The following is a 24,706-nucleotide window of genomic DNA, read 5'->3' as shown; positions in this document are numbered from 1 at the left end:
CTAGTAGCTTTTAAAAGAGTCCATTGGATTATCTATGTGGATAATTATGTCAGTACTGTTGAGTACTCTACTGAAGACTTGAGTGAGGTGTATTATCTTAGATCGTCAGAGCTCTCTTTCTATTCCTCTCTCCCCTTTGTGGTACTCTACTACTTGTGTTAGCCTCCCATGCTCCCAACTCTGTCTTAAATCAGGGGCATTAATGAGCTCCATCTGGGTCCCTGAATTCTAAACCATGACCTGGAAATGCTCTTTAGGTAGTGAGGTCATAGAGCTCACCTCATTTCTTACTCGTCGCTCAAGATCACTGTCTTTCATTACCTGATATCTAATGTCTTGAAAATAATTGTTTCATATATTTTGTCTGTTTTTTTAAAGGAAGCACTATATTTTTGTGTGTGGTATAAATTATTCAATTATTCTCCTATTGATGGGTATTTAGGTTGTTTCAGTTTTTTACTTTAGGAGTAACAGGTCTTGAATGTCCATCAAATATTATCTAAATTGCACTGAACTTTGCCCAAGCAATGAATACTTTTTGTGATACTTACAATTATATAAAACATAGGAAAATTGAGTGCCTAACATATACCAGGGTTGTATTAAGCAATGTATATAATTCCATTGAGAATTCTTATTTAAAGATAAGATGTTGAAAACAATTAAAGTATGAAGTAAAAGAATGAGAATTCATGGTCACACTCAGCTTATCCTACGTCCTAGAAAGAATTAGACATTCTGGTTAAATGACAGTTTTGGACACCTAAAAGGTAAAATATTGAGCTAAAATACAATGTGATCTCAACCTAATTATATGAAAATCCTGAAAACCATATTATATGTTTTCTAACTTTAAGGAATAAAATTAAATAATTTAACATCTTGATAATTCCAAAACATCCTCATAAATATAAACATTTATATTCTGCTGTAGATGTGGAATGTTGAGATGAATCAGTATTGGCAAATGCCTTTAGGGTTATAGAAGTAGAATGATTATGTGTTTTAGCTGACTAAACGGTGGAATGATTATTGTCTTTCTAGTAATCTCATAGTGAATGTTTTATCTGTAGCTCTATATCAGTTATCAGAGTCTGTGTGTTCAGACAGATTTATATTCATGTGACTTTATTCCCTTGGATTATTAGTTCCTGGAGGGCAGGGACACTGTGTTCTTCATGTTTTTAAACCCCAAAGCACCTGGATAAGTATTGGATATGATTAATTAAATCAGGCACTCAAAGGACTCAGAAGGGTAAGAAATGTCAAATACCCCTCTTGGATAAGTTGGGATATAATTAAATACATAACTTTGAGAACAATATTGAAAATACTAACAGTCCAAGATTAGAGCAAGAGAAACAGTTTACATCTTAATCTAAAATTTCTCTCTGTACATGTGGGGAGTGTAGTGATGTGTATGTACATGGACCTGCAAGAATGCAACAAGAGAGTGAGAAATGAATAAAGTAGAAAAAGGAGTATTTCCAGTAGTGCTAAGGATGAAGGAGAAGTTTTACCTTTTGGAAAAGGAAGAGGAAAAAAGCTTCTTTATGTTTCAGAAGAAAGAGGAAAAAAGCTGAGGCTTGAATGTTTTGTGTCCACTTTCCCATCCAATGTGTTTTCATGAAGCCAATGAAAAAGTGAAATCTTAAAAAGTATTTAATTAAACAAATACATATATTAAGCATTTACTTATATTATCACTTTGCTAGGGAAATTCAGAATCTACTTTTTATGTGTTTATTGTCTAACCATAGTTTATTTCCCCTGAAGTGAAACTTTCCTTTGGGGTAAAGAAGGCAAACTCCAACAAAGATTACTTGGAAATTAAACTGTAAGGCACTTCTCCAAGTCTTTCCTTCATGCTATAAGTATTTCTGGCTTTGGCCATTTGAAAACTGAATATGAAAAAAGAATTATAGCAAGCCACTAGTTTGAGAAAGATAACTTTTAACAATATTTGGATATACCTTTGCAGAATTAACTTCTGCATTTAAAATTTTATTTATAATTTATGATTGCTGCTCCTGCCCACTTTCCAAGCAAGGTAAAACTGAGAATGAAATATTTGTGTTCCTCTTGTCTCTTATGTGTACTGAAACAGTTGTATTATGAAATTGAGAAGTACAAAGCAGAGCTGGATCTTTATTTTCTGTGGGGATGGCTTATGCATCCTAGACAGTGGTATGAAGTAGGTTATGGGAAGTATATGCCACAGAAGGAAAAAAGCATATTGAGAAGCATGTCAATATTGTTTCCACATTTTTGGCTGTATAGTTTGGCAAAAAAAAAAAAAAAAAAAAAAAAAAAAAAAAAAAAAAAAAAAAAATCTTAGAAAAATAATAGAGAACACTGCACTCAATACTGTTTTTCTAATCTGCTAACTTCTTCATGCAAAAGACTCTATTTTAGAATATATCTTTCCATGACAAGTTTCCTTCCCTGATACATTTGGTATGTGGTTAATTTTATAAATTACTTAAAATGTAACATCTATTTTGGTAACTCATTGAAGCCATTTGGTAACAATTGAATCTAGGCCTTCAAGAAAAGGATAAGAAAGACAGGGTGGATTAAGAAAAAGTACCTCAAATGATTGAAATTGTTTATTTCAAATGTCCAATTTCTGTTACAACACATTCAAATAGGCATATCCAGATTTTCATCTTCTGAAAAAGTTATGGAGAAATAAAGCAACAAGTGCTATAGACATTTTATATGTGTATGTAAATGTGTGTGCACATATAAAAGCTTTTTTTTTTTTTTTTTGAGACGGAGTCTTGCTCTGTCGCCCAGGCTGGAGTGCAGTGCAGTGGCCGGATCTCAGCTCACTGCAAGCTCCGCCTCCCGGGTTTAGGCCATTCTCTTGCCTCAGCCTCCCGAGTAGCTGGGACTACAGGCACCCGCCACCTCGCCCGGCTCGTTTTTTGTATTTTTTTTTAGTAGAGACGCGGTTTCACCATGTTAGCCAGGATGGTCTCGATCTCCTGACCTCGTGATCCACCCGTCTCGGCCTCCCAAAGTGCTGGGATTACAGGCTTGAGCCACCGCCCCCGGCCATATAAAAGCTTTTTAGTGGTGAATGATAAAAACAGTAATTTAAATATTTATTCAATTATTTTTCGTAAGAATAAATAAATATGGTAACATTTTAAAACATCAAATTACAGTTTTAAAAAGTGGCGATATTTTATTCCTGATCATCCATCAGTAGGTAATAATAAGATGAGCAATTAGGTATTATTTTTAAATAAAATAAATATTTTTGTTAATTAAGAATATGTAAAGTTTTAACCTGTGACATAATGAGCATTATGGCTAATATCATCTAGACTGTCAATCAATGTCAGTGGCATCAAGTTGCTCATATATCAGGTCAATGGAGATCACTGGCTTTCAAACGATGGTCAGTGGGTTTATGTGATTGTGGCTCCAACGTCACCAGATGGGAGCAGTAAGAGGCCAGGTGGGCCTTGGTGTCCTGTCCAGGATTGAATTAGAGCAGTTCCTTATTTATCTGCTTCATATATTGGAGTTCTACAAAAATCTTTCTTTTCTGAAAAGATTTCCCTTACAAAGAAGATATTTGAAAATCCATGTAAAAGATGCATTTCTTATGCTTTTTAAAATATCGATTTCCTCTTTCTTATTAAAATTCATCCATGGGTAAAACTTAAAGGAAAATAGAAATAACTACAAAATTAGCTCCCAAAGTACTATAATAATTCATAATTGCTATAGTTTTAATGACATATCATTAATGATAGCTTACTAAGGGTTGTTGCAGAGGAAAGATAAATTATAGGTTATGTCTAATTCCTTCTACCTGCAACTTCAACTATTTCTTCCAATTTTAGAAAGCAGATAGGAAAGCAAGTGAATGAGAGAGAGGTACTATTCAAAAGATAACCTTGAATCTATTCTAATTTATAAAAGAAAGCAAATCATTTGGATGATTGACATTCTAATTATTACTATAAAAGTTATTTCACCACTCCTCATTACTAATGACATCACACTGGTTGAAGATTTTCTATGCTAAGGAGCTGAGATCAGGAAATCATTGCATTGATTTTAGAATATAAAATTCCTAATTGCATAAGATACATTCTTTTGGGAACACCTTAGAGTTTTGAGGTGAAACAGTTCTTTATTCTGTGTTTATTTTTATCTCAACCAAATAAAGTTTGCATAGCAAAAAAGAAACATCTTTGGAGGATGACTGGTAATGCTGTCTCACATGATTGGTGTTATAATCCTATCCTTTAGCTCCCGGTGAATGGTGCCCACAAAGGAACTCACATTTATCTGTTGGAGTGAAAGGGAGGAGACATAGCTTGTTGAAACAACAGTCTGGCCAGTGAAAATGGTGGAACCTGATGAATAAATTAATTGAAGTGAAACCAAATGGCTTGTTGGAAGTACTGTAATCCTAAAAGTAGAGTTTTCTGGGAAATCAGTAGAAAAGTGAGAGTTATGATAGAAATATAATTAGGAGGATAACAAACCTGTACTGTTGCTAGAACTTAATAGACCAAGGCTGTGCATGTGCATGTTCTCTTCAGGAGTAACTCATGGATTCATGAGTGATGTGCTTAAACTAAAACTGTCACAGACTAGATGTACCAGCAAGCTGTGCCAACAGCGAGTGTGGGCTAGGGCTAGGAGTATAGTACATGGGACAATGACAGGAGAGGAAGCCCTTTAATAATCTGACCAAATTTCCTTTATTTTAATAGGGGGTTGGTGTGAATGAGCTGGGCGGTGGTGAGTGGAAGTGGAATGTCCATAAAAGTAAACAATTTAGAGATGAAAATATTCAAGAGGGAAAATGCTTCTAGACCTCCTGTCTTCACAACCAGAATTTCTAAAAACTTCCGGTGTTGTTACTTTCAATGGCACATGCAGAAATCCAAATAATCAATCCAATAAAATTAGACATGGTAATATTCTATCTGTATCTTTAGAAATCAAAACTTTTTCTAAAGGAATATTTAAGGGTTGAGAAACAGCAAGCCACTGACACTACTAACAGGGGTTCCAAGACCTTAGCAGAAATTTTGCTTTAAAGTCTGAGGAAAATTGCCTAAGACATGTTTTACCAAGTGTAGGTTGTGCCTCAAAGAGAAGAAAATGCCAAATACTGAACTTGAGAGCGTTCATGGACCATGCCAAAAGAGTGAGGCGAGAGACTTTTTGCTATATTTGAATCAAGAAGAAATATCTTCAATCAGTTAAATCATTGGTTTCTCCTTTAGGAAAGCAATATTGTGGTTAAAGAACTGGCTCTGTAGTCAGACACATCTGGGGTTGAATGCTTGATGGTCATACACTTTGTGCCCTTGGATAAATAATTTAACCTTGGTAAATCTCACTTTCCTTATTTCTAAAATGGCATAATAATGATAATTTTCTCAAGGCGAGGGTTAAATAATTGAAAGCTTGCAAAACTGCTGGTCACCTTATTTTCATTATTATGAGTAATATGCAATATGATATCCAGATCATTTAAAGTTCCTGAAATGTGAGAAGTCACAAAATACAAATGTGATTCCCATCATTATTTTCAGTGACTTGGGTAGAAGGAGGAAATGTGACAGATCAGGGGCCTAAGGAGGGCTTTCTCTAAGGATAACCCATTGTTTCTCTTATCAAACTCTCATTAGTCAAATTTGGGAGAAATAAAAATGTCAGCTTGAGTTTAAGACGATTTCGATTATCTGGAAAACTAGTGTAGCTAACTGATGACAGATCTATTTGCATGGGTGTAAGGGACTTCTGGGAGAGAAGGAGGAAAGAATCATCAAAGTATGGCTCATCTGACTTACTAGCAATGCTTGTTTGTTTTTTGCTTGTCAGGATTTGCATTTTACTTTTGAGAGACTGAATATGGAAACAGACAATGGCCACAGCATATATGACAGTAGAATTCTGACATACATGAGAAGCTCAGAAACCAAACCCCAACTACTTCAGCAACCAGTCCAATAAGCCAAACAACAACCTTTTTAGCAACAAGTCTAGGGAGCCAAACCACAAGTGTTGCAACAAATGGCCCAGCAATGTGAGGACTTGGTCAGTGACTGCTAACTTCTCTCTTTTTGCTCCAACTTCCAAATTAGGACCTGCCAGGTCTGCCCCGCAGACTCTGGCGGACAGATGAAATAATTACTCAGACATAGGTATGCGTGTAAGAGCAGCTATGTGACTGCCTGGCTCTAGTGGCCAGAGAGCAGCCCTGAGAAGCTGGAGCTGCTTGCTTTTATTTGGTGCAGGCACAATGCCAAAAACCTGGAGCCAACGCAACCTGCAGGTAATTAACATTTATTGTTCCCCTTTCAGGGAACATCACGGCTGGATAATCAAAGGTCAGTTCCTGGTCAACATAAGTAAACAAGCTTGTTTAAGATAAATTCCCCCACACTCCCTTCTACCTACTCCTTGCTCTCTGCCTCAGGGTTATAGAATAGCTGCCTTCTGCTATTCTCCCCTGGGGCTCTGCAGAACCTTCTGACCTTTCAGAAGATTTGTGTCCTTTCCCTATAGTTTTTCCCACCACTCTGAACTATCCCCCACAAGGACCAATCAGAGAAAGTCAAATATGCTCTTTAGATCACTCACCTAAGAGGTTCCAATTTCTCCATGGCAAATACCTCCTTTAATCAGAGTGTACCTGACGCCTTCTCTTTTTCCATTGTACAATTTTCCCACTCCACTGTCTGCCTTTGAATCTCTTCCAAACTCAAATGGTGTGGGTGGACTTCCTTGCCCACATCAAGGGAGTATCCACAGCAAGGTCTAAATAAATGTCCAATTTGTTCTCATTAGGGTTGTTTTCACTTATTACCACATTCTCTAGCGCACATGTTTGTTTTCATGAAACAGCAATGTTTAATGCATTGTTACCAGTGAGTGAAACAAATGTCTCACAGTGGCACTGTGTTTAATCCTGTACACCTGGATGTTTGTAAGTCCTACTTCGAGCAGCTCTGACTTTAGGATCACAGGATCTTTTTAAAAACAATTTTAGTGAGGTATAATCTATATACCACATAATTCCCCCACTGAAGGTGTATGGCTCAATTATTTTTAGCTAATTTATATATTGTGCCACCATTATCATAATCCAGTTTTAGAAAATTTCTGTCACCCCAAGAAGTTCTTTCCTGACCATTTGTAGTTATCTCTCCTCCCACAGGGAGTAAGCTATCTAGGACATTGCTTGTAAGTACTGTGTTATCCAGTGCTACCTACCGACCTTTCTAGAAATACTGAAGGGAGGGGAATGTACTTGAAAGGTGAGATTAACAAACTAGTGTGCAGAAAAGGGTAAGAATAGCAGGCTTCAGACTGTTTTCCTTAGAAAGGCATGCTCACAAAGTTGGCTCTTGGTTTACATCTTGGGACTTGAATTTCAGGAGGATTCCGAACACTCTAACTGGGAAGAGGTACTCATTCTGCCTATTCTGTTTATATAGAAAATGTGGTTTTTGCAGAACACCTGTTTTCCTCCTGGGAATTTGCGAACTTGGTAGGAGCTAGGCAGAGGGTACTTGCATGATCATTCCTTGATAAAAACCTTGGGCAGTGAATATCTAATAAGCTTCCCTGGTAGGTGGCACTTGACAAATGTTGTCACAATTCAACTTGAAGGAATTAAGTGTGTCCTGTGTGACTTCACTGGGGAAAGACTCTTGGGGGCTTGTACTTGCCTTCTTCTGGATCTTGGCCCAATTTACCTTTTCTCTTTGTTGATTTTATTTTCTATCCTTTTTGCTGCAATGAATCTCGGTTATGAGTATGACTGCATGCTGAGCCCTGAGATCCCACCTAGCAAATGGCTGAACTCTCGGGAGATGTTGAGGACCTCCAACACATTAACCACCTGGGGATTTTTATAAGAAATGGGACCTAATTCAACCCACAGTCTGGTTGCAGGAACAAGGTTATAAAAGAGATAGGTTATGGTCAGTTTAGGGATTGTCATATCTGCAAAAACTAAAGAACAGAGAATTGCTGCTTATCTCCCACAAAAGTGTGAATTAACAATAAAAAAATGCTGAATTTGAAGTATGAACTGATGAGGATTCTTAGTATATTCTTTGAAGAGTAAATCAGATGGGAAATCAATTGGAAAGTGCAAATGAGGAAAATAACAAAGAAACTAAATGTGGAAATTTTTTGAATTGATCATTAAAAATAAGAGTAAGTGTTTTCTGGCACAAGTTCTGTACCTTCATTAGATGTATGGTTGTACAAATAGGAATATCTTTAAGATCCTTGAAGCAATTTATATCTTCAATTGGAAGAAGGAAGACTTCTATATTAACATTGAAAAAAAATTGCTTTAGGTTTAAAGTGATCATTTTCAAACTTTAACTGTCTATATTAAAAGACGGCTAAGTAGGGAATACATACTCTACTAAAAAGAAAATGTATACACTTTATAATATATAGTGACATTTCTATTTTATAGGCTTTCATGGAGGGAGAGGAACTGTAAATATCCAGGTGCAAGTAGTTTTTTAATACATTTGTAAGGATCAAAGGAGATATTTATATGAAACCACAAATTGTCAAACAAATGTAAGGTATTGTTATTATTCTCCAATTATTGGCTATAGGTAGATAAAGGCAGAGATGTAATGTCCACTCCATAAAATAGAGGAATGTTTCATCTGGTTAATTTTGTGTGTTTGTTGCCTCTCAGAAAAGTGATAAAGTACTCTTAAGATAAAATCAACATTTGTTTGGTGCTTGTTTATAAGGACATCATTTCTGTTTACAGTTTACAGTTGTCAATGTAAAAGTTTTCTTTCGCTATAAATCTTAATATTTAGGGAAGGGCTTTAGAACTGCTGAAGATTAGTTAAAGGAATTCAGTATTGGTCACATTTTGATTCAGATATCTCAGAAAATTGAGGCTTAAGAGATTAGGAATTTGGATCAATCCCAAGAGGATTTTGTATATAACTGTAGAGGGTAGTGATGAAGGGTTCATCACCCTTCCCTAGTTATTGGAAACATAAATTCTACAGAGGGAACAGAAAAATATATTGAAAAAATATGAATGCATATTAGAGGAATAATTAATAACAGTAAAGATGGCATTTTAAATGAGTATTGAGTTTTTCATTGAAGTTATGTTATTTTGAAATCACCTAGTTTGTAGATAATTGGTTTTGATTTCTAATGACGTTAGTTTGTGAATTAACTCAATAATTAGTTTATACTTTTAAAAAAATTGATGACTTGTTTTCATTGATACTAAATGGCAAATCAGAGGCCAGAGAGGCGAACTTCTTTCATCTCTAATTTGACTCATTCTCACAGATAGTCTAAGTAAAATATTTCTTCAATAAGATTTACCAGATCTTGGAAAGCTATTTCTTTTATTTTCTTCTTTCTACATTCTTTACCAACATCTTTGACGTCTCTACGGAATCGTTTCTCTTCATTCTCCAACATGTTCTTTTCTGCTTTTTCCCTCCAATGGAGAAGTGCTCCTTCAACATCATACAAACTGTCACATCTGTTAAAGTATATCCCCCAGTGTTTCATTTAGAGGAGCAGAAAAAAACTAGAATTACCTCCTTACAGAATAAGAATTTAATGTTTGTGTAATCTGAAAACTACTGGAAATGTTTAAAACAGATATATGTTTCTGTTTTGAACATATTTATATATACATATATACACATATTACACATATATACATATATACACATATATACATATATATACACATATATACACATATATATGTGTATATATATAATGTATTTTGCCAGAGAGAGAGTAATGGTAGCAGTTGTCTTTTGTATAAACATATATGGTGCTCAGAGTAATCTCTGTGTGTGTATGTATATTCACACACACACACGCACACGCACACATGCAAACCCATATATATTTAGAATACAGCTGATAATGAATGGCGGGAGAGTGATGCTATGATTGCCTAACAACTCACTAGCTGACTAACCTTTAAGGGAAAAGGTAAGATGTACCTTTCTGAGCTTGCCTATTAGAAGTTCCAGTAGTGTACAAGAAGCCAACTTTGTTTTTCTTATATCTCTGCTATTAAAAAAAAACCTAGTGCATGAATTTATTATCATTGAAGTTTTTATCAAAGTGCAAAACTTTAAAAAATGTAAAGCATATTTTAGCATTAACAGAGTACTTTAAGTGTAGTGGGCATTCAGTCAACATTTAGAGCTGAAGGTATAGCATTTATTTTACTTTTTTTAGTTTTGTAGAAAAAATACAATGTACTTAAGTGTGTCTTTCAGATAATATCAATATACATTTTACCCTAGAAAAATCAAATGAAAAGCATTCACTCATTCTATAAGAATGTGCTTTTGTATTGATAGGAAAGCAAAAACAAATAACCTCAGGGTTAAGAAAACAATTTTGTGAATTTAAAAGTAATTTCCTTGAGCAGAAATAAAATAACCAACTCTCCAAGCATGCTATTTTATTCATTTCAAATAAGCAAATTCAGAATGTGTGCAAACCAGTCTAGTTGAGTAAAAAGTAGGTAGTCATTTATACTTTTTCTGTAATTTTCTTGACATGTTTTATTACTTTGTGGGCCTCTGTCAATCAAAGAGGAATGGCAGAAATCTTGAGCTTTGAAAAAGTTGAGTAGTTCTCATTTAACTGCAATTTGGAACTACAAATATATTAGTAATATTAATAGCCATCAATTAATAGTGGTTTCTTGAATTTACATACAGATGTCCACACAGTAAAAAGTTTGTATGTAAATACATATATTAAGTAGTTAACCATTATAGAACACTGCTTGGCTCATAGTAATGACTCAATATTAATTGTTCATTATTACATGAGTATATTAGTGTTATATCTATATATTATTTAATTTTATATTAAATAAGTAGCAGTAAATCCTACTTTATTAGTTATAAATGGAGGTAACTGCTTGTCAGTCTGAACTTTTGACTTTGGTACTGCCCATTTCAATATTCAGCATGTGACTGATAACCATTACATTCTGAAAGGTCAACAATTCTCTCAGCCCTGAATGTTAATTTTGACATCATCTTGCCAAGGAAAGTAAGGAACGTGATACGAATTATTGAAGTAGAAGCGCAGAAAAGAATGCTCCTAGGAAAGTGATATCTATTGTATACTACCAACTGCTACCTTTTTTTTCTTCTTTAACATCAGTTTAGACTCTTTGCTGATTATGTCAATTGGCTGTACTGTCAAATCATTTTCTTTCTTTTTTTAGTGTGACTCTCCGGCAAGGGATCATGATTTAATACATATTAATTACAGGAATAAAATTATTATTTGGCCAATTCATTTTTATAACAAAGGTGTGAGTGAACATGGTGGGCAGCTGCTGACATGGCTGTCAATGAACCCCACATCCTGATAATGCTCTGGCGTAATCTCCTCCCCTTGGGTGTGGCTGGACCTAGTGAATTGCCTCTAATGAATAGAAAACAGGAACAGCGATGGAATGTCACTTCTGTGTTTGGGTTGCTGGCATTCTCTCTTGCTCTCCTGCTTGCTGCCATGTGGTGAGATGCCCTGTGGAGAGGTCCATGTGGCAAGGAACTGAGGAAGATCTCCAGTCAGCAACTCCTGAGAAACTGAGGACTGAGTCCAACAACAGGATAGGATCGGAATCCTGCCAACAACGACATAAAAGAACTTAGAAGTAGATCCTGCCTAGCTGAACCTTGACATGTATGATTAAAGCCTTTTTGCTGCAATGAATCTTGGTTATGAGTATGACTACCTGCTGAGCCCTTGACATGTATGATTAAAGCTTTGAGAGATGCACAGAGTTAGAGGACTCAGGTAGGCTGTGCCTAGAAACATGACCCAGAAAAACTGTGAGATAATAAATGTTTTAAGCTACTAACATTTTGGGGTAATTTGTTACACAGAAATAGCTAACTAACACAATAAATAGCAGAGCTAAATAATTACTTGATGAATTTGGGTCGTAGAGACATACAATTTGGTTAATTTAATTCCAATCAACTGAGGTACTATATAAAATCTCTCTGAGGAGTTAAAAAGAATTATACAATATTTCAAACATTTACTATTTTTCTAATCATTGCCTCTCCACTCCACACTCCACACCTAGCCTGAGCTTCACTTTATTTTACCTGTGGAGGTAGAACTAAGATATTAGATTATTTCTTTTGACTTAATTACTTGTTAGTCAAATAACAAAAATAAAATAATTTGACAAAAATGCGTTGCATCTCATAGCTCCCGGCTATGTCAAGTCAAGGAAAATGAAATATAGCATATATTTATAATACATTCATTACTTATGAAAAAAGTTACGTCCCATGGGGTGTTCTCAGCAGAGTGCTCCTTTAAGGTGATCTGCCTGGATTACACCAGTCATGATGCATCACATCATACAAGACAGTGGGGATTGGCCCTGTCAGATGCAATGTGCCAGTTGGAAATTGTCAAGGAAAATTTTCCTTGAACTTAGATGATATAAAATTGTCACTGCTTCCTTTTACCCTAAATATGTATTGGTAATTCAAAAAGCATATTGTGGGCAGGTAAAATTCTAGAGAATGTGATTAAAGATACTGTGTCAATTACATGTGAACTCTTATGAGTTTGCCTTATTTTCTTCTTGTAACTAGGTAAATATATCCAAGTGAGCAAGGTATAAGGAAAGTAAAGCCAACGTTTATTGAGTTAATTGATTTTTCTCAGAGACATTAAATATAATTTAGAGGTATTTCTGGTTTCATTTTATTTCAGGTCTAACAACAGTTTTGTGCAAGTTTGGTAACTCTGGTTTGAAGTTGTTTTGTTAAAGTGTTGTGGTTTTCATTTTTTGATGAATATAGCTGATTCTAAATAATTTAGCTCTTGCCTTAAGGGCAGTTTTGGATGGTAGAGAGTTTTTTCTTCTGCTTCTGTATTTAGGACATTCTAATTAAGCATTTCAACCAGGAACAAGAGGTGAGCTCAGGTTATCTTGTGGTTTATTGGCTGTTCTGATGAAGAGGTTTAGTGGAGGAGGAAGTTGGATTTAATAGAAAATTTGAGCTATTTTCAATGATTCATATTAGTTTGGGTTCTTTTAACAAAAGTACCAAGTATTGATTGGTTTTATTAAATATCAACTCTTGCTGGATCAATACAACACAATTCTGGTCAAGATACAACAGAAAAGAAAGTTTATTCATGAGGGTTGGAATTGACCCTAATGATAACTGGTTTGTAGTTCTATAGTTGAATGTTATAAATATTCTTCACATTATTGCTATGGGTGATTGGACAAACACAGTCTATTAAACCATGAGTCAAATTTACTTACTTTCTGGGAGTTTGCTAGCCTCTTTAGAGAGAAATTGATTTTGATTATCTGTTATTTGCTCAGATTACTTGTAATCAGTCAGGTGTAGCAAGTTATTCAGTATCCAGACAGATGTAATCCTGACAAAGTCTGCTTTTCTCACAAAGTCTTCAAATGGTAGTTGCTTTCAGGCACCTTCAAGAAACTATTCTAACATTTCATGAAAGATGAAACGCATTCTGTAAGTAATTTGGCAGTGGCAGAAGAGGAGAATGGATAATTCATCATCTTCATATATTTAATTTTAAGCTTATTTCCCTATTTTAAAATCACAAGTAGTTGTAACATATGTTGCTATTTTACACCTCAATGCTTTTGTACTTGCTGTTACTTTTGCTCGAAACTTCCCAAGTTATGTTTATTTGTCATTGAAGATTCATCCCTGCTGTTATCCCTGGAAGATGATTTAAATGCTAGACCATTTCCAACCCCACTCAGATTAGCTGCTTCTTTTTTGTGCTCATATACTCTAAGTTTGCCTCCTTATCACAGGCCTTTTCACATTGTATTATAAAATTGATTTACTTGTCTGACATCTCTTTTACCCCTCAAGACTATAACACTAGAGGTCAGGAAGCACATTCTATTTAATATTGTAGTCTAAATGACAAGGATAGTGCTTGGCACGTAGCTGCTCAACAGTTCTTTATTTGGATAATGAATAAACTAATAAGATTAATTCAACTTAAAAATAACAATTAGCCTGTTGGTTGGCTGACAGAGGAATATGGCTATTCCACAGTTTTCTCTTGGTATTGTTGGTAATGATATTTTACTAGAAATTTCCAGTAATAAAAAGTTATTGGAAAAGTAATCAAATTCTAACAATATAAAATTTCAATAATAAAATTCTAACAATTCAGAATTTTATAGGTCTTTGGAGTAGGGGATGTACAAACATTATTCTAAAATAAAAAAGCAAAGCTATAAATACACCACATATTTGGGATTTTGAGAAAGCAATTGACTCTCTTGGGTTAGACCCCAGTTAGCCGAAATTTTGATTGCCTTTGAAAAATAAAGCCTTTCTGATAGCAGATGTCTAATTGTATGTGAAACCATTCATTTTGGTTGTCAATTACTATTATGCAAAAAACCATCCCCAATCTTAGTGATTCATTGTTCTGTGGATTGGTTGGGCTTAGCTAGACAGTTCTTACTTGGGGTCATTCATGCAGTTGTAATGAGATGATTGTTGTTGCTGGAATTATTTGAAGGCTTGATTGGGTTGGATGTCTAAGATGGCTTCTTCATTTACTTATCTGGCATCTCACCTGGGGTGTTGGGATACTCTGGGCTGGCTTCCAGGTTTCTGTCTCTCTACTATGGCATTCTTAAGAGAGTTGGGTCTGTTACACAGTAGCTGGCTTCCCTCAGTGTAAATATACCAAGAGACTCAGGTGGAAGCTGATGGCTTCTTATGACCTAGCCTCAGCAGTCATGCAGAATCTTTCTGCTATATTCTGTTGGTCAAATATGAGTCACAGGGCCAGCCTAGGTCCAAGATGAGAGAACTACATAAAGCCATGACTATTTGGAAGTGTGGTTCATTAGAGAGCCACCTTTAGAGAATAACTACCATTCTACAAATTTCATATGGAATGTGATATTCTTCCATTGTGTAGAATACCATTCTACAAATTACATATCTTTTCATAATTTCCTTCAGCGTAATAAATGTTTTAACATTTTAAAAGGTGTGGTAGGCAGAATAATGGCCCCAAAGGTGTTCACGTCCTAATCCCTGGAACATATGAATATGTTGGGTTACGTGGCAAAAGGGAATTAAGCTTGCAGGTGGCATTAAGGTTACTAATCAATTAACCTTACGTTAGGGAGAACATCCTGGGTTACCTGCGCAGGCCCAGTGTAATCACAAGGGTCCTTCAAAGTAGAAGAGGGAGGCAGGAGACGAGGCAGAGTTAGAAAAGGAGATGTAACCATGGAAGCAGTTAGAGCAATGAGATGTGAGAAGGACTTGGCTTTCCTTTGCCAGTTTTGAAGACGAAAAAAGGGATCCATGAGCCAATGAATGTAGGCGGCATCTAGAAGCCAAATAAGTCATGGAAATAGATCCTATCAGAACCTACAGAAAGGAAAGCAGCTTTGACTTTGGCCCTCTGAGACCTGTGTTAGACTTCCAACTTATAAAACTGTAGGATAATAAAATTCATTGTCTTAAGCCACTAAACGTATGGTAATTTGATATGGGAACAATAGAAAATAATACAAAAAGCAATGGAAACTTGAGAACAAACAGAAGGTATATCAGGCCTATGTCCCATCCATATCATGCATATGTTCACTCACAGAACAGTGTGGAAAATGACTCTTTAGTCCATCAAGGACCTTTAGTTATGATGTAAGTGAAGCAATTTCAGGGTGGTGGACCATTTTTATGATGTGGACAATGCTTTCTAAAAGGACATTTGATAGTAAAATTGATATAAGAAGCTAAGGTACAAGACTTATGACTTCAGAAAGTTGCCCCTAAAATTCTGTGTTTTATAGCCTTTTCTTTACCTCAATCATTTGGGGTTGGGAAAATTAAATATTTGGGTTAAACAATCAACATTCCTGGATAAAAACCCTTTATTCTTTCAAGAATAAAAACAAATCTATGGCATGCTTTCTTGTTTTGGTCAATTAAGTTGCAATTAAAAAAATAAAGCTCCAAGAAGGAAGTGTACATAGGATACTATGTTATCTTTCAACCTTTTAGAGGGAGGGAGAAAACATGTCAGCTAGTTGGATTGTCCTGAGGTATTTGCAAAGTCCATCAAAGGTGGTAGGGCTAGATGGATCAGGAAAAATGCCTTCTTGATAAGTTTTGTGAGAAATAGTCTATAATCTCATGGACCATTATCTCTTTATGTGTATTAATTTTTACAGAAATCATTATCACAAAATAATATGTTTATATACAACAAAGTAGAAAATCAATTTGTGAACAAATGCCATGTATAATTCCACTATTCAAAGATTTACCTCTAATCCTTTGGTTATTTAGTTTATACCTTTCAGATAAAAACACTCCTAATTTTTTAGCAAGGGTGGTATTATATATTATTTTACTGTAATTTTAACTTGATTTTAAATTCAACTTTTTGCTAACTCATTTCATTTCAATAAATGTCATTATTATTATTAAAAAATTTTATTGAGGTAACTAAACATGTAAGATTTACCATCCTTACCATTTTTAAGTGTACAGTTAAGTGGTAATAACTACATTCACATATCTCTATATATAATTTTCCCTTCACCATCCCTCCTTCTTATCCTTCCTGGCCTTTGGTAGCCACCAGTCTAATCTCTATCTTCATGAGATCCACATTTCTAGCTGCCACATATGAGTGAGAACATGGGATATTTGTCTTTCTGTGCTTGGCTTATTTCACTTAACATAATGACATTATTATTATTCTTGATGGCTTCATTGGTATTTCACTATAGGAATGTACTGTAATTTATTTAATCAATTGACATTGTTTGCCACTACACACTGTTGCTCAGCAATGCTGGAATAAACTTTCTTGCTCATAACATTTTTGAGCCCTTTTAAAAAATTTTTTAAGGATACTTTTCTAAAAATAGACTTTTAGGATTAATGGGCATGCATTTTAAAGCATTTTGATATACTCTACATTTATTTTATCAAGCGAAAATTTCTGTTACCGTAAAGGACATTTTCCTGATCCCTCCTAGTTATTTGATCATTTTGTTCTCGGTAACATAAACAGCTCTTCTTTCACATGCCAATGCGTGTCTTGGATGACCACTAGAGGTCATCTAAGAAATTAAATATTTCACCTGTGGCTCACATTTTTCTCAGAAGTTGACCTTCGTGTAAATCAAAGAGAAAAATAGTCTAGAGTTAATGCTTGCTAACTCCAATAACATTTAACATTAAAGTCAAATCTCTTTCCTTCCGCCACACCATCAACCACTTTCTAAAAAATGCCTTTGTTTCTGTGGGAGACTCAATAGCCTTTGACTGTCTTTTCTCTGTGCCAGGGAGGTAGTTTATGGTTTGTTCGGAATATGTTTCTTTTTCTTTCACTTGTTACTTTCACATATTTTGGTCTCTTATACTTACTTAGTTTATGCTAAACAGCAAATCTAAGAAATCTTGAAGTAAAAATGCCTGTAAATTATTTTGAGCTGTTTTATTAAGGTGGTAGTTTTGCTATTGCATTTCTCCTGCCCCTCTGTAATGATGTAGACTATATATGGAGGTACCAGAATTTAAGCAATTGGCATTGTTTTGTTAATACATTTACATCTTGATGAATATGCCATCATCATCATCATTTTTGGAAGGTGCAGTAATTACACATTATCACCATTTAACATTGGTTTAAATATGTGAGAATTATTTCTTTCTATGCTCTATCATTCTATACATATGGGAAATAAGACAGAAAAGATTATGCAGCAAATAAAAATGATTAAAAAATTTAAAAAGTTATGTTCTAAAAATCATCTATGATTTGTTTGGAGATAGGTTAGAGGTGACAAACATCATTTGTGATGGTAAGTTTTATGTGTTAACATGACTAGGCCATGGGATGCCCTGATGTCTGTTTAGACATTATTTCTAGGTATCTCTATGAGGGTGTTTCTGGGAGAGATTCACATTTAAACTGGTAAATTAAGTAAAGCAGACAGCCCTCCCCAAAGGGCATCATTCAATTCATTGAACGCCTGAAAATAATTGGATGGGCATCATCCAGTTTTTTTTTTTTTTTTTTTTAGACGGTGTCTAGCTCTTTCACCCAGGCTGGAGTGCAGTGGGGCGATCTCTGCTCACTGTACAACCTCTGCCTCCTGTTCAAGCTATTCTCCTGCTTCAGCCTCCCGAGCAGCTGGGACTACAGGTGCCGCCATGCCTGGCTAAGGTTTTGTATTTTAGTAGCGAAGGGCTTTCACCGTGTTGCCCAGACTGGTCTTGAACTCCTCAGTTCAGGCAATCCGCCTGCCTCGACCTCCCAAAGTGCTAGGATTACAGGCGTCAGCCACCGCGCCCAGCCGGACATCATCCAGTTCTTTGAGCACCTGAAAAGAACAAAAAAGCAGAGGAAGATTGGATTTGTGCTCCCCTCTGCCTGTCTGCTTGAACTGGACGTCAATCTTCTGCCCTTGGTGCTCCTGGTTCTTAAGCCTTCAGGCTGGGTTTGGAGTCTACATCATTGGTCCTCTAGCTCTCAGGCCTTTGAACTATACCACAGGCTTTTCTGGGTCTTTGGCTTGCAGATGTTAGATCACTGGACTTCTCAGCCTCTGTAATCAGTGAGTCAATAACTTATTGTTATAAGTTATCTCTATAACCATCTGTCTATCTACCTATCTATCTATCCATCCATCTATCTATCTATCATCTGTCTATCTCTCTACCTAATCTCTATAGGTTCTGTTTCTCTGGAGAACCCTGACTAATTCACCATTTAAATATACACTTGCTAGATATAGGAACATTAGTTTGTATTTGGAACATTTAGATAGTTACCCATACATCAACAAAGTTGTTATACTGGTCAAGGCAGCCGTGGAGCCTCCTGTTTTCTTCTCCGTCAGACGTTTTGTCTTACCGAACCCATGGCCGGAATTGCTCCAAAAGTGGTGGCAGGGGAATTTCTGCAGGGAAGTTCCCCAAACTGTCCAGAGATGGGGCTGGTTAAGGTTCTAAAGAAAGAAGCACTGAATGCCAGGGTGATGAATCTAAGAAATTTATTAGGGGAACTTACAGAGTGCTGCTCCAATCCTTGTGGCGGACAGCGAGAGAAAGGAGGTGTTCTACCTAGGCGTGTCTGAAATGAGGGAGTCATGTAGGAAGTTTCTATGAAGGGTTGAGGATTTTGGCTCAAGCCAGGGCCAGTTTCTTTTAGTGTTTTGGGCAACAACCTAGATAACTTTTTTCAGTGCCTGGAAATGTGCAAGGCCCTGGTTTCGGTTCAAGCCTGTTGGAAAAAACCTGCAGCTGGCCAGGTCACAGAGCAACCAAGGAAGGCACTTCATGATTTGGGGTCAGGACTTAGAAAGAAATGGTGAGGGGGAGTCCGGGGGAGCCTGCACAGAAGTAACAGGTTTATCTAAATGGTATATATAATATAATGTAAATTATGTGTATTTTTTGTTATAGTTACATTTTTATAGCACACACATATATGTAGACTTCATGTCTTTTTTTAAGGTTAAAGGCTTATGATAGTTTGTAGTAAGCTAAGTTTTTCACCCTCTTTCCCTGTATTATGTGGAAGAGATTCTTTAGCAATCTTTTAAGATATGGACTCCTTTTTAAAAACACACAATAAATATCATTTTGCTGGAATCATTTGACTTCTCACTTGTTAATTCATATCCCATTTTCTTCCCAAACCATAAAAAAATTCACATAATATCATCTGGCAATAATTTCTTGGAAGGCCTTTCATCATGGAAAAATGCCTTCAATTTGGGTAGATGCAGTGGTAGAAATTACATTTGATTTCGGGGTGACCAGATAACTGTCAAACTAAATTGGCTGCTTATTGAAAAACACTCCTTGTATAATCTTTTTTTCCTTACCTATAATCTTGTATTGGCAATGACATAAGTACTGTGAAAGTTCTTCACAGTTTTCAAGCCTTTTGTTCTTAGGACACCTTTAGACTCTTACAAATTATTGAGGCCCCTAAAGAGCTTTTGTTTATGGGTATTACACCTAAGTATGTTTAGCAGATTCAACTAAAAACTGAGAATATCTAAAAATATGTATTGATAATTTAAAAAAACCCCATTACATGTTAACATAAATAACATTTTAATAAAAATCTTATTTTCCAAAACAAAAAAAAAAAAAAGAAAAAGAAAAAAAACTTTAGAAGAGTGGCATTGTTTCACATTTTTGCAAGTTCCTTTAATGTCCGGATTAACTGAAGACAGCTAGATTCTGTTATCTGTTTCTGCGTTCAATTTGTTGCAATATCACTGATCACGTAGCCTCTAAAAAACTTCACTGTATGCTGATGAAAGAATGAAAATAAAACAGTCAAATAGTATCTTAGTATGATTATGAAAATAGTTGTCACCTCATGGACTCCCTGAAAAGGTCTTGAGGACCCACAGGGGTTCCCAGGCCATACTTTGTGAACCACTGTGATAGATTATACAAATGTGGCTATCCTTATACATCTTTGTTGTAGAATAAAAACATTCATGAGAACCATTATTGCAGAGTGGTATTGGAGTATTACAGTCTAGGGTTTGAAGAGCAGCTCTGCCATTCAGTTGTTTTGATATATTGGGAGAGTTAAACTTTTAAACCTCAGTTTCCTCATCTGAAAAATGGGGATAATAATGGGTACTTCATGGATTGTTTTTAAGGATTGGCATTCTTAGATACCTTCAATCTTTTGTGGTTTTAGTTATTATAAACTTATTACTGAGAAACTGGTGGACTTTGAGTATATTGATAAAGGTCCCTTTCTGGTCCTCCAAAGTGGAGAACCTGGCTCTGTATTGTAAATTCCGAAAACCAGTGGATGGCTAAAAGATATTGTGGCACCTCCATGTAAAATTACTGCCACCTACTACTACTAGTATTATTCTGTGTTATAGTGAAGACACTGAGGCTCACAGCGGTCAAGTCTCTTGGACAAGACAAATGCCAGCAGGAGAGGTGGAATGGTAATCTGCATGGTCCACCTACAGAATCCACACCCTTAACTAGTACCCTATACAGATTAACTAGTACTCCTAACTAGTACTCTCTCTATGTAGTATTTTAATTGTCCAACTACAGATTTTGGAATTTAAATCTAGAGTTTAATTTTTGTCATTTTCTGAGTACATTCCATGTTATAGAAAAATTATTAAAATTTACACCTATTATTAGATTAACCATGGGGCCACTGTTAAAAATAAGGGGTATCTAATGTGGAATTTTTCAGTCATTCAGTTGTAGTTAGTCACAACTTCAAGCATTCATGAAAATTACCGTATTAACTTTAGTTATAATTGCTTTGCATCGCATCCGGTTTGACTTTGTCGGAATCTCATGTTACTAATTGTATAGATGTCTTCTATGATGTTCTCTCCTTAGAGTTTCTCACCCCCAATTGTGTAAGAGGTTTAATTTGTTTTTTTCTAACAAATACCTAATACAAAAATTTTATTTTTATATTTATGTAGCAATTACATGACTGATTCATATCTCAGTGTAAGATGATAAAATTAATCTTTTCTGATGGGTTTTCTTACTTTTATCAGAGAAGAAACTTCTGTGTGAATCTGCTAATATTCATTGCTTTTCTTGGGTAAAACTATGGGGCACAATTTAGGTGATATATGCAATCTAATTTGTGCTAATAAGGGTCAGCATTACCATCTGGACTATTAAGATCACTTCTTGAGGAAAAGAAATTATGGAATTTCTGAACTTGTTATAAGAGTTTCCTTTTAACAACATTTATTTAATTATGATTTAAAAGAAAAGTTTCATTCTTTGAGAGACAGTTTTAAAAATATTTCACGATTAAAGTCAGCCCAAATGCTATGAAATAACATGGTTTCAGCAGTTTGAAGAAAGCTCTGAATGAAGTGTGAGACGTTAGAGATTGATGATAGTTCCTGTGTGTGCTGGCTCCCACTACTTTAAAAGTTTCTGGCTTTCTTTGCCATCTCATCTCCTCTAAGCATTTTGTTTTCAATCTCTTTTTAACCCTGAACTGTGTAAGTCTTTCCTCTCCAGGGTTTTTCGTTGATCAAAGGCATCAACAGCCTTCTTCCTGTGCGACTAATTCTCTCTCAAACAGACAAACCCCTACCAGGCTGAGTCTATAAGGTTTCTAAATTGTTTCTTGTATGTTTCCATTTTTCTCTAATGCACCCATTTCAACTCTTACTTCCAGCCCATCTTCATCTACATTTGCTATAAGGAAGCCAACTTTTCCTTTGTTAGATTAAGTTAAAACGCCAAATATTTTGTAAGATAGTTTTAAAAAAATTGTAGTTTGAGGTGTAATTTTTGTTGTTATTGCTTTAAATTAATTTTTCTAATGGGTCCCAAGTTAATTAGATGACATACAATTTTATATATTAGCCTTTATAATGTGGTATAGAATGATTATATTAGAATGATTATATATCATTCTTATACTTCTGGGGATTGTTAAACTCAAAGTGTTTTAAAATCATTTCCATCATGTGATTTTAAATAGAACAGATCTAAATATTCAGCTTAGAGAAGCATTTTAAAAACTTCCTCTGATGGTTTTGTTTACATGTAGGTGATTGGTTTTACTTTTAATGAGTTATTGTCTTTTCAGCTTCAGACTACACAATAAGAGAACACTGGTTGCAGTAGACATGAGACTATGCAGATGAACAATATTTTTGATGATGTCCTGAAAGAATTGCTCATTTTACACCTGGGAAAGTGATTGAGGATTTTAAAGGTTTATTTTCCCAGAAATAGCAAGAAGAACTGCTTTTTAAAGAGCCATACTGAAGACATGGATTGTAGGATTTCTTCATCAAAATTCCAGAGGGAAAAAGGACCCTAAGTACAGTTCTCTAAAAGACATAATGCAGTTATAAAAATCATGTCCCAGATTAACACAGCTTATCACATATGGGAGTCAATGTCTTAGTAATGAACAATTTCAAACTGTTTACTCTGTCAAATGAATGCATTTTACCAGGGTGAGGTAGTACACTACATTTTTCTTTTGGTTGGCTCCTGAACTTGACCTTATCCTTAAGATCTATAATAGAAAAGAAACTAGAACTGTTACATAAAAACAATGGTTCAAGGAGCAAATGTAGTCACAGTATTTCATCCTAAAATACTCACAAATTAATAAACTCCATCCTAAAATACTTACAAATTTATAAACTCTTATGATGTATGAGGATATTTGAAGGAGGAAATAGTGACTGTTTCTGAAAAAAATTATTGTTTATTGATTATTTTTTAAATCAACAACCATCTAGTGAGTACTGTGTGGCAGGTATTCTTCTAGTGCTGGAAGATACAGTAGTGAGTATATCAGACACTATCCCTCCCTTATTTGGCTTACTGTGAGGTGTGTGGTTACAATGATGGAAGAAAGACAGTAAATTGAAGTAATTCCAGCTAGCAATAAATGCTGTATTGAAAAATAAAACAGGGAAATGGGATAGAGAGTAACTGGGGAGACTACTTTTTATTGAAATGTCAGAGATGGCCTTTTTCTGAGAAGATGATTTTTGATATAAGACTTATCTGGGAATGGAACTGGCCTTGCATGGATGTGGGGCTTCAACATTCCAAACAGAGATAGTAGCACAAGCAAAGGCTCTGGGGCAACTGCCAGCTAGGTGAGTTCAAAGAACAGGGAGTGTGGCTGGAATGCAGAGAGTGAGAATGAGCATAGTAGGAGGTAAAGTCAGAGACAGGGCAAGGGCCAGGCCACAGAGGTCCTTGTAGACCATGATAAGAATTTTATTTTTTCTCAAGTAATTGGAGAGTTTTAAGCAAGGGACTAGTATAATTGGATGTTTATTCTGTTTTTTTTTTTTTTTTTTAAATATTATTCTGGCTGTTCTAGGGATTGTGGACTGTAGAAAAGATACCATATTGACATTTTATATATATTATTTTTAATCTGTGTAATATACCAATTAAGTAAATATTTATGATTTCTGTGTAAGAGATAACTGAAACTTAGAGAGGTTAAGTAATTTGTGCAGTCACACAGCATGCAAGCAGCAGAACCAGTAGAGTCTGTACTCTTTTTAACAGGTGATGAGAGTTAGTGTAACAGAGAATAACCACAGAGGAAAGTGAATCCTCGTAATTGTTTTGTTGGAAAAGTTTTATTTTTTAGTAAACTTGTTTTATTGTTGTGTAACAGGCATGCAAAAGAGGTGCACTGTTGTAAGTTTATAGCTCAAAGAATTTTTACAAAATGAACACACCTGAACTGCTATCACCAGATTAAGAAGCCTTCCTGTGCCCCTTCATAGGTGCTTTCACTCAACAAGGTAACTATTATTTTGTTTTCTATCATCAGGGATTAGTTTTGTCTGCTTTTAAACTTTATTTAAATGGAATCATTATTCTTTGATGTCTGGCTCTTTTTATCAGTGTTAGATTTGAGAGATTCATCTGTGTTTTTGGATAAGTAGTAGTTTGTTAATTTTCATTGTTGAATATTGTCCCATTGTATGTATACACCACAATTAATTTTTTCCCTGATTGATGGGTATGTGGGTTGTTGCCAGTTTTTGGCTTTTATAGTGTTGCTGTGAATATTCTTATACGTGGCTTTCCGTGAACACGTGTATGCATCTCTATTGGGA

General features: G+C 35.3%; 1 long non-coding RNA gene across 1 annotated transcript in view; it reads left to right on the top strand.

Moving 5' to 3' along the window:
• Positions 1-24,405, top strand: part of LOC126949889 (uncharacterized) — a 58,267-nt gene extending 33,862 nt beyond the window's left edge. The window contains exon 3 of the long non-coding RNA XR_007723989.1: positions 24,259-24,405. This is a non-coding gene — a long non-coding RNA (uncharacterized LOC126949889). The remainder of the gene's footprint in view (positions 1-24,258) is intronic.
• The last annotated feature ends 301 nt before the right edge of the window (positions 24,406-24,706 follow it).

The sequence above is a fragment of the Macaca thibetana genome, chromosome 1 (genome assembly GCF_024542745.1).
Source record: "Macaca thibetana thibetana isolate TM-01 chromosome 1, ASM2454274v1, whole genome shotgun sequence".
NCBI classification, from domain to species: domain Eukaryota; kingdom Metazoa; phylum Chordata; class Mammalia; order Primates; family Cercopithecidae; genus Macaca; species Macaca thibetana.
The sequence above is the reverse complement of the archived record's forward strand: the minus strand, read 5'-3'. Positions and strand labels throughout refer to the sequence as shown.